Source organism: Lactuca serriola, chromosome 6 (genome assembly GCF_051521515.1).
Source record: "Lactuca serriola cultivar US96UC23 chromosome 6, Lser_US96UC23_V15, whole genome shotgun sequence".
Lineage (NCBI taxonomy): Eukaryota > Viridiplantae > Streptophyta > Magnoliopsida > Asterales > Asteraceae > Lactuca > Lactuca serriola.
This window is the reverse complement of record NC_136413.1, coordinates 77,674,867-77,685,535: the sequence shown is the minus strand read 5'-3', so window position 1 is coordinate 77,685,535 and position 10,669 is coordinate 77,674,867.

Genomic DNA, 10,669 nt, shown 5'->3' with positions numbered 1-10,669 from the left:
CAATAAATGGAAGGAGCATGTGGCCTAGATCTGATTGTCCAACAACCTTTCTCCCACCAAAACATCACAAATAGGTTTGTTGTTATACATGTTTTGCATAGTTTAATTTGAAACTATTTACTAAACTTGTTGATATGTAACCTTATAAATTTGTCTATAGGTTGGCATGCCAAAGAAAAAAAAAAAAAAAAAAGGCAGCTGATGAGCCAATTCAAAGCACCGGTTTAAGTAGGAAATACTTGACAGTCACTTGCAGCAAATGCCACAACAAAGGTCACAATACCAGTACATGCAAGGGGCAGGGAGGTCCTAGTGAAGCTGGAAAAAGGAGTGGACAGAAGAAGGGGAAAGATGTTGTAGTTTAGTTTGTAGCTTTAAGTATGCTTTTGCTATTATGTCTAAGTAAAATTAGAACATGTTTACTAAGTTTGGTAATGGTATGTTTGTGGAAACAATTACTTGTGATAAGTATTTTAGGTATTGTATGTTTGTAACATGATATCGCACTTACATGCATTATGGTTAATGGTATTTTGCTCTGCTATGTTTGAACTAATACATTTTCAATTTTAGTAATGCCAGGTAACTAGTTTTTTGGTTATGTTATTGCACATTAACAATCAACATTACACTTACATGCAATCAAATTGACAATTAAAACAAAACATCAAACTTACATTACATATAATATCCATTACATTTTCTTGTCCCAACATTACATACAATCACATGGAAAATCCATCAAAAGCTATAACAAAACACAGATTCCAAATCACAGATTTCCCCTCAAAAGCTTGTTGACTTTTTACTTGAAAAGTAACACACCAAGAAAAACAATCAACTTAGACAACGTAGCCATTTCACCATCATCAATCTTGCTTCGAGATTGTTTCTTCCACGTAAAAACCCCGGAATCACAACAGTTGACCTAGGGCATATGGGAGGGTCAAACCATCCAAAAAAGCTGCATGTTCCTCCTAACCTTGAGCATGACCAGAATCAACGACCTGGGTTCAAATCAGTCCATGATGTCACCAAAATCGCCGGCCTTCCACCGTGGCATATCACCATCTTCTTCTTTTCTGGAATAGAATGCGAGTGGGGAGGGAAGAACATAGGTAAGGAACGAGAAGTAGAAATATGGTCTTACATTATATACTCTGATGCACAACGAAGTGAAAAGACAAAATTACTCCTGCACTAACAGTACAAAAGTGACGGGGTTAGGGTCAATGACCAACGTGCAATGAACTGAAACCTTAAGGACCATTCGTGTGACTTTTTGCTAGAAATTCCTCTAAATACGATATTCTGTAAAAACCATAGGACCAATTGTGAAATTTTGTAAAAAAAGAACAACATATCTAAAGTTTCGGTCAAACTTAAATAAAAAAAAAAAAAAAAAGGCAGCAAAGAGATTTTAATACCGAAAGTTTTCGGCCTTTTAATACGGAAAGTTTTCGGCAGATGTAAGGGTTTTACGGCCTTTTACGACATTTTGCTTCGTCAGCGCGTTCACTTCTATCCCCCATGCCATTGTCTATTCTTCTCCATCTTCCATCACTGTCCCGCGACGTCTTCATCATCTCTATTATATTCTTTGTTCTTTCAATCTCGATTTTTCTTCTACATTCTTTGTTTGAATGATGTTTCTCTGTTTATTTATTTATTTAAAATTTGAGTTTTGACGTTGAACGGTGCGTTTTTGTATGAATTGACATTTTTTTAATTGATTCCATAAATTAGAGTTGTTTTTTGGGTTTATTCTATTAAATCCGTTTAGGATATTAAATCTGCTTAGGATAGGAAGAATTGTGTCAATTTGACATAAACATAAGAAACAAGAAACTTCTGGTTATGATCGTCAAACCACGAGAATTTAGATTAGTCTTCCAAGATCATCTTGTAACTGTCTGCCAAAAGGTTAGAATAACATGGAAATCAAGTATCCTCAAAGTACAGACTACAGAGAATAAATTTCAGGAAAATCAGATCTGTCGATTCCTTGCAATTTTCCAGTACATATGTGTGAAAAGAAGACACAAACATTAGCACTTCCACCCCACGTTTCCTACACTTGTGGAAACCCAAATAACTACTTTACTACTTTGACAACTTCAAACAAATAAAACTAAAATAGAAAACAACAAAAATGCTGTGAAATAAAAACGTTAACTTCATGCAGTCAAATATTTGGATACAGATTAATCCATCTTTGAATCGGGTCCGCAGATGTGGCATTATGGGTCTGGACTGGTGCCTTCCTATCACAATAGTTCTCAAACAAACAACAATTTTGCTATTCTACATCACTTTTAGATAGATAGAAGGGTAAAATGGTAATTTTCTCTTATTCGAATGGTTTCTTCAATCCAAAATACAAAAAAAAAACCCTTATTTTATCCAATACATTCTTTGGAGACTCATCGTTTATCACTCAGCACTAAAGCCCTTAGGGGCTGATTCTTTATGACTTAATTGGCTTAATAAATAAAGAATTTGATCTGGACAGCTAACTATATATATGATGGTTGTTTCTTTTTGACATAACATGCATGTTAAGACAAAAGACACTTAATGTTTCCAGGCACTAACCCATTACCTATTTACCATTTGTCTTTTTTCCTGAATGTTTAGTTTGTTTTTTGGGATTTGTATGACATAAAATGAGGACCAAAAGATATCACAATATGAAAAAAGATATGTATAGGAAAAATACAAATTTTCAAGACCTGAGATTCTTTGAAGCTAGCTATCCATTTCAATTGTTCTTTTCTAATTTGTCTTATAGTTTGAATGGTTCTATTCACAAGATGAATGGTTCTTTTTTAAGAGCATAAAAATATGCCTAATTACTGTTATCTTTTATTTTTTAAGGTAATATTATTTTTCAAAAAAATAAAAATAAAGACCCATGCAAATTTATATATTTTCATGTTGTAAATAGACATCCATATCGATATACAAAGTCTTTATTATGATGTTTTCATTGATGAGTATTCTTAATTTTTTTTAATTTAATTTAATTTTTTTTTTGTATATTAGGGCATTATTTTTTTCAAAATGTTTTCATATTGATGAAAAAAAAAGGAAAAAAGAATTCTGTATTCCTACCGTTCTAAAGAGAATTATTGAATCCTTCATTTTCAAAGTTGGCAATATATAAACTTGCATGGGGCATCTTCAAATATTCATCAATACAAACAACAAGAAATCACCAATTAAGATTTGCATTTACGTTATGCATCCTTGTGTTTTTATAATATTGTCACTTCTCTTCTCATGTCTTGAGACTACAACTGCCAACCAATTGGCAACAGTAGGAGGAGGAGACGATGATAATGGTTCTGTGAACAAGTGTTTTGAGAAGGAGAAAGACGCTCTCCTTCATTTCAAATCTCTCCTTCAAGACCCTTCTGATCGCCTCTCTACGTGGACAGCTGAACAAGACAATTGCTGTCAATGGAGTGGAGTGACATGCAACAACCAAACAGGTGGTCATGTCACAGTACTTGAAATTCAGTCATGTGGTCTTGTAGGTGAGATTAGCCATTCATTGGTTAACTTAACCTACTTGAATAATCTTGATCTTTTCAATAATTCTTTTCATGGAACCATTCCCACCTTCATCGGTTCATTGACTGACTCGATTAAGGTACCTTGACCTTGGCAGCAATAATCTTAATGGAACCATTCCTCTAGAGTTCGGAAACCTCACCAACTTGCAATGGCTTTCCCTTTCAAATGTTGGAAGGTGTAGAGTCGAGAACCTCGAGTGGTTGTCTCCTCTATCTCATTTGGAGGTACTTGAAATGGATGGGATTTCACTGGCCAAAACAAATCATTGGGTAGATGTTATTCTCAGTCTTCCAAAACTCTCGTATTTAAGTTTAGAGGGATGTGAGCTGTCACAGGTCATTTATCCATATTCTTCTTCATTTCTCAACTCTTCTTCCTCATCTATTAAATACCTTTTTCTTGGAAACAACAGTCTCACCTCATCCATGTATCGTTGGTTGTTCCCATTAACCAGCAATAGCCTTATATATCTTGATCTCTCTGGCAACATGTTACATGGGATACCCAAATATCTTGCTAACCTCTGTAGTTTGGTAAGTTTGAGATTTGATAGGAACTCTGCTGTTGTCACTTTTCCTGATTTTCTCAACAACTTGTCAGGATGCACATCGCTTTCATTACAATCGTTGTATGCTCCAGGAAGCCAATTTACAAGGTCATTGCCTGATGACATCCAAAAGTTTACATCCCTAACAGAATTGTCCCTCTCTAAGAATCAGTTAAAAGGAACTATAAGTAAGAACCTGTGGGAACTGCCCAACCTTGAATATCTTGATCTTTCTAAAAACTCACTCCATGGATTTCCTTCCTCAGATTACACGTCAAACCGTTCTCATATAGAATAAATTAAAAATGGGGGGATTGGTCTTTTGAAATACTTGAAATAAACTAGAATTAAACTAAGATTTAAATAAACAATTTCAACAAAAATAAGAGTTTGATGTAAAATCAATAAGATGAAGATGGTTGACTTAAGGTTTCCTCACTTTGACTTTTGATGAGCATATCATTAGAATCCAATGGTGCAATACTTGTTTTAAATCCTTAATTTGGCTATAGTATCCAAGAAGCTTGAGATTACCTAGACTTTTTTTAGTTGTTAAAATGGTTAGAGAAGCTCATAACAATTTCCTTGGTTAAAGTCACAATTTCCATTAAGCATGTAATTAGTGAAAGTCAACTAGCATTAAGAACCAAAAAGTCACCAAATCCAAGAGGAGTCAAATGCTTTCGCTACCATGTTGGAGAAAATGTTTTTATGATTGTGTGAAGCAAAAATAACACAAAAATCATTTGTTGCTTGCTAACTTGAGGATCCTTTACTTAATCAAGAAATTAGCCAACTAATCACCACAAACACATTTAAACCCATGAATAAAAACATACAAGTAGTGATAAGATGTTAAAACACAAAACATTCCCATAAAGATTTAAGAACATGTTCATGGATTCTTCAACATTCAACAAAAGTTCAAAGGATTCAACAAAAGTCAACCAAGATTAGTTTAGCCAAGCATGACTAAACTCAAAGAAATAAAGTTAGAGAAGATTGTACCAAACATTAAACAATAATCAAGAGGTGAAAAGATGATGTTCTTGAGGTGTTCTTGGCCTTCAAAAATCTTCAAAACTCCAGAGAGAATGCTCCAAAGTCGGATGTCTAAGAGTTTTGCAAAAGTGGCACACCAACCTTCCCTATATAGCTCAAAAGAAGAATTTCCGGAATTGCCCCTGCAGAGGGTTGCGCGACCCGCGTGCTGTTGCGCGGGTGGTCCCTGGATGTAGCATCTTTGAGGTTTGGGCCTCCATAGCTTAGCCCACTTGGCCCAGTTCGAATCCAATCAGCTCCTAGCCCATTTTTCTTCAAGTTTTCTTCATTTTAAGCCCAATTTGACTTCTCCAAATCCTCCAAAGCTCGTGAACTCGCCCGATTAATGATCTACGCACGCTTGAATATTCTCCCGCATCTTGCAAATTCAAACTTCATTTTCTCCAAGCCTTCAAATAATCATCAAGCCCACTCCACGCATTAACTCCATTATTATAAAGCCTAAGATCCTTGACATCCTCTAAATCCTATCACTTCCTAAAGATCCCACTCCGCTAATCTCCTTAAAATCTGCAATTAAGCTCACAAAACTAGAAAGTAACCGAAATGGCCATAAAACAACAAAAAAGAAAATATGCATGGAAATTAACTAAATTATGGATGAAATATGTTAAAAGTAACTATAAAAAGAAGTAAATAAAATAAACTATCAAATCACCCCAAGCTTAAACCTTACTTGTCCTCAAGTAAGACAAGACTAAGATGAACTTGGGATGAACTATCCTAAGGGAAATAAAAAGAATGGATAGAACCATAGAACCTGATCACCGTTAGTCAACATGGTCAAAATTAATCTTGCTATTATCTCATTACTTTTTCATCCGATGACAATAGGACCATAAACCACAACTAGGACAACTCCTCTAGGTGAGTAAGGAGAGATGGTCAGTCGCAGCCTCAATGGAACATGCATACAATGAAGAACATTTGTAGTAGGGAAAAAGTAGTTGGATGGGCTCGTGTGGAGCTCTTCTTTAAGTGTACACTCTTATCACGAAAGTTGCGTGATCTCACATCTGCCAGTTACTCTCATGTGTAATTGGGTTTAATCGCTCAGTCACCATTGTAGGAATTGGTTCACTTAGTGTTGGCCCAAACCTCCCGTAGTATCCGACTCAACAGTCTCTCTAACATCACCAATTTGTGAAAAAACAACAACTCGATCTATATACAATAAGACAATCCTAAATAAATAAATATCAAACGTTGGGCGACCAAAATGTAGGGAAATTTGTTCATTAATTGAACCTATCACCTATCTAAGATTTTTTTTTTTGAGATTTTTTTTTAAAAACTAACATATTGAATTTTTGCTTTTATCAAGAAAATTTTTGACTCAAAATTTGGTTCCCAGAATTATTTAAGTGGAATCAAGGGGGTAAAAATAATAATCCGAATGGTCTAAGTGTGAAAATGACCATGTGTGGAGCATAAAGTTGTACGCTCCTCTTCAAACTTGTGAGTTTTCCAATCATAATGAAAATGTCCAAATGCGGACTAAAAGACTCTTTAAAATCCTAAAAAAAATCGCGAAAAAGATATGGTGATGTAAAGAGACCGGATATAGATTCTACTCGGGGACAAGCACCAGTGCTTCATCCTAACGGTTCAAACATGATCAAGTGTGATCCTCTCGGCAGTATTGACCGCAAGGCAAAAAAAACATCCATTGCTATAGTATATCCTACAGTTGTTAGTATCACATGCATAATTCTTCATGAAAGCTACCTGGCCATGATCACTTACCCCTTTAAGCTTCCAGCATCTGATCCCGAGTATGAAGTCCCAAACTGCAGCTAGTGGTCCCGGTTCGATGGGTGAGATTACAACAAGATCCTGGACCAATAATGATATAATAACTGTGAACCTGTTCCATGGTATCTAAGGGGGTGAGAATAAACAGACAACAAAAATACATGAATGTTAATGCCCTAAGCTAAATGTTATGAAAAAAATAAAAAGTATAAAAGAAGAAAATAAAATCTTTTTGAAATTTTATTAAAAAAAATGAATGCGAATTAGCCTAAAACTAAAATGATATGCAACCTAACTAAAAATGCATGAAAAAATAAAAGGAAAATGAAATGCCCCACCCCAAGCTTAAGAACAAGCATTGTCCTCAATGCTTAAGGTAAGGGTAGAAATGACCTAAATTGGAGGATCGGGCGACAGAAAGTGTCCATGGTGGTGTCGTGAAATTCCGACCGGTAGAACTCTGAGAATCTTGATTTTTTCGGCGAGGTGGGTATTGGAAGGTTATGTTCTTGAGAGGAATAGAGTAGGAGGTCAAGATGGTTAAATGAAGAAGAAGGGAAGCTGAACATTTTAATCTATGGGTCAACAATGGTCAATTTCGGTCAATGTTGGTCAAGAAAAGTCAAAAGGTCAACTCCTTAAAACCTTTGGTAAACACCTGGTCAAATAATAGCCAAAAATAGCCCAAAATGCCCAGCACAGTGCGCGGGTCGCGCAGAGTAGCACGCGGGTCAGGCGGACCTTGCAGTTAACGCTTGGGCCAATGTCGCTTCATCATACCTGGCCGCGTAACCCACCCGCGCAACAGTACGCGGGTCGTGCAACCCGCTGATCCTGATCTTCATTTTTGCTTCATTTTTCTTCGTTTTTCACCCATTCTTGCTTTGGAAGGCCCCAAACACCTAGAAACTCTTGATTTCTTCAAAAAACAACTCTTTTGAATCCCAAAAACATCTTCAAAACTCATTTATTCAGATTAAAAAATGAAAGCACAATGCTTTCCAAAAATGCCCTTCTTTAATGTCTTTGGCGAGACGCCTCCAAACTTCACTTTAACACTTTGGGACGTTCAAATGGACGACATCTTGGACATTTGAATCAAAACCCTCGTTAAATGGCTTCAATCGATGTCCATTAACCTTGCAAATTTTCCCCGTGTCTACATTTTTTAGTTTCCACGCCTCCATTGAGACTTTTTTCTAGTATTTGACTTTCTTTTTACGGGAGAACCACACCAGACTTAGACTTTTGATAAAAGCAATCATACAACTATATTCTTTCTTGTACTTGTTCATTAAGGTGACCAACTCTTCCCTCTTTGACATGGTTTTCGAGTAGGTGACTGGTTGGGCGTCTTCTTTCTTGGGATACGTATCTTTTGAAGAGTCCGACAAATTTATCGCTTCTAGCTCTTGTGGTTGGTCTACCAATGGAGTTAGTTTCTTAATGGTAGTGTGTGGCTCAACCTCTCTTTCATTAACCCCTATCATTTCCTCTATAGTTTCATTGTCAGCTTTTTCAATTTCTTCTTCTTCTTTGACAACCTCTTCCACTTCTACTTCTTCTTCCTCTTCTTCATATAACACTCTTGGGCCATCAAAAATTTTATCATCATTCAAAGGAATGGAACATGCGCTATGCGATGGGCTCTCTTTGGATGGTAGTTTGTCTTGAGCTTCCATTATACTAATTGATTGAGCAATTTGTCTTATTTGTTGCTCTAAGCTTTTGAGGCTAGCTTGGGTTGTTTCCTGGATAATTTGGGTAGAAGTGGCAATGCTTTTAACAATTTCCTCTAATGACATGCTTGGCGTTTGAGTTTGTTGAGGAGGGTAAGGATAGAGTTCTTGGAACTGCGGAGTTGGTGGGTATTGGTTATTTCCCCAAGTTTGGTATTGGTTGTTTCCCCAAACTTGGTTGTTGTCCCACCATTGATCATGTTGATGTTGATCATAACTCGATTGGTTTGACTAGTAGTAGCTTCCCTTCTCTTGCACGTCTCCCCATTCTCCTTGTAAATATGGACACATGTCGGAATGATGTCCATTTTGGGCACAAAAGTCGCAAAGAAGAGGTGTGGGCTGCACACTTTGGTCACTTTCAATCATCATAACTAAATGAGCTAGCTTAGAAAGTTGGTCTTTCGGTGCAAGGAGTGTTCATTTTCGAACCATACTACTTTTTTTTCGGGATTTTAAATTTGAGTACCTGTACAATGAGATCTAGGCATAGAGAAACAAATTGATTAAAAATAAACCAATCCCCGGCAACGGCGCCAAATTTGGTGGTTGTCGAGGCCAACAAAAATAAATAACCCTAAATCTTTTACACTAAAATAGTGTATAGTGGTAAAGGGGTCGATCCACGGAGATTGGTTCAATTTTATAACTCTATGAAAAATCTCTTTGTAAAAATACTTGTAAAATAACAATAAATTAAAAATGGGGGGATTGGTCTTTTGAAATACTTGAAATAAACTAGAATTAAACTAAGATTTAAATAAACAATTTCAACAAAAATAAGAGTTTGATGTAAAATCAATAAGATGAAGATGGTTGACTTAAGGTTTCCTCACTTTGACTTTTGATGAGCATATCATTAGAATCCAATGGTGCAATACTTGTTTTAAATCCTTAATTTGGCTATAGTATCCAAGAAGCTTGAGATTACCTAGACTTTTTTTAGTTGTTAAAATGGTTAGAGAAGCTCATAACAATTTCCTTGGTTAAAGTCACAATTTCCATTAAGCATGTAATTAGTGAAAGTCAACTAGCATTAAGAACCAAAAAGTCACCAAATCCAAGAGGAGTCAAATGCTTTCGCTACCATGTTGGAGAAAATGTTTTTATGATTGTGTGAAGCAAAAATAACACAAAAATCATTTGTTGCTTGCTAACTTGAGGATCCTTTACTTAATCAAGAAATTAGCCAACTAATCACCACAAACACATTTAAACCCATGAATAAAAACATACAAGTAGTGATAAGATGTTAAAACACAAAACATTCCCATAAAGATTTAAGAACATGTTCATGGATTCTTCAACATTCAACAAAAGTTCAAAGGATTCAACAAAAGTCAACCAAGATTAGTTTAACCAAGCATGACTAAACTCAAAGAAATAAAGTTAGAGAAGATTGTACCAAACATTAAACAATAATCAAGAGGTGAAAAGATGATGTTCTTGAGGTGTTCTTGGCCTTCAAAAATCTTCAAAACTCCAGAGAGAATGCTCCAAAGTCGGATGTCTAAGAGTTTTGCAAAAGTGGCACACCAACCTTCCCCATATAGCTCAAAAGAAGAATTTCCGGAATTGTCCCTGCAGGGGGTTGCGCGACCCGCGTGCTGTTGCGCGGGTGGTCCCTGGATGTAGCATCTTTGAGGTTTGGGCCTCCATAGCTTAGCCCACTTGGCCCAGTTCGAATCCAATCAACTCCTGGCCCATTTTTCTTCAAGTTTTCTTCATTTTAAGCCCAATTTGACTTCTCCAAATCCTCCAAAGCTCGTGAACTCGCCCGATTAATGATCTACGCACGCTTGAATATTCTACCGCATCTTGCAAATTCAAACTTCATTTTCTCCAAGCCTTCAAATAATCATCAAGCCCACTCCATGCATTAACTCCATTATTATAAAGCCTAAGATCCTTGACATCCTCTAAATCCTATCACTTCCTAAAGATCCCACTCCGCTAATCTCCTTAAAATCTGCAATTAAGCTCACAA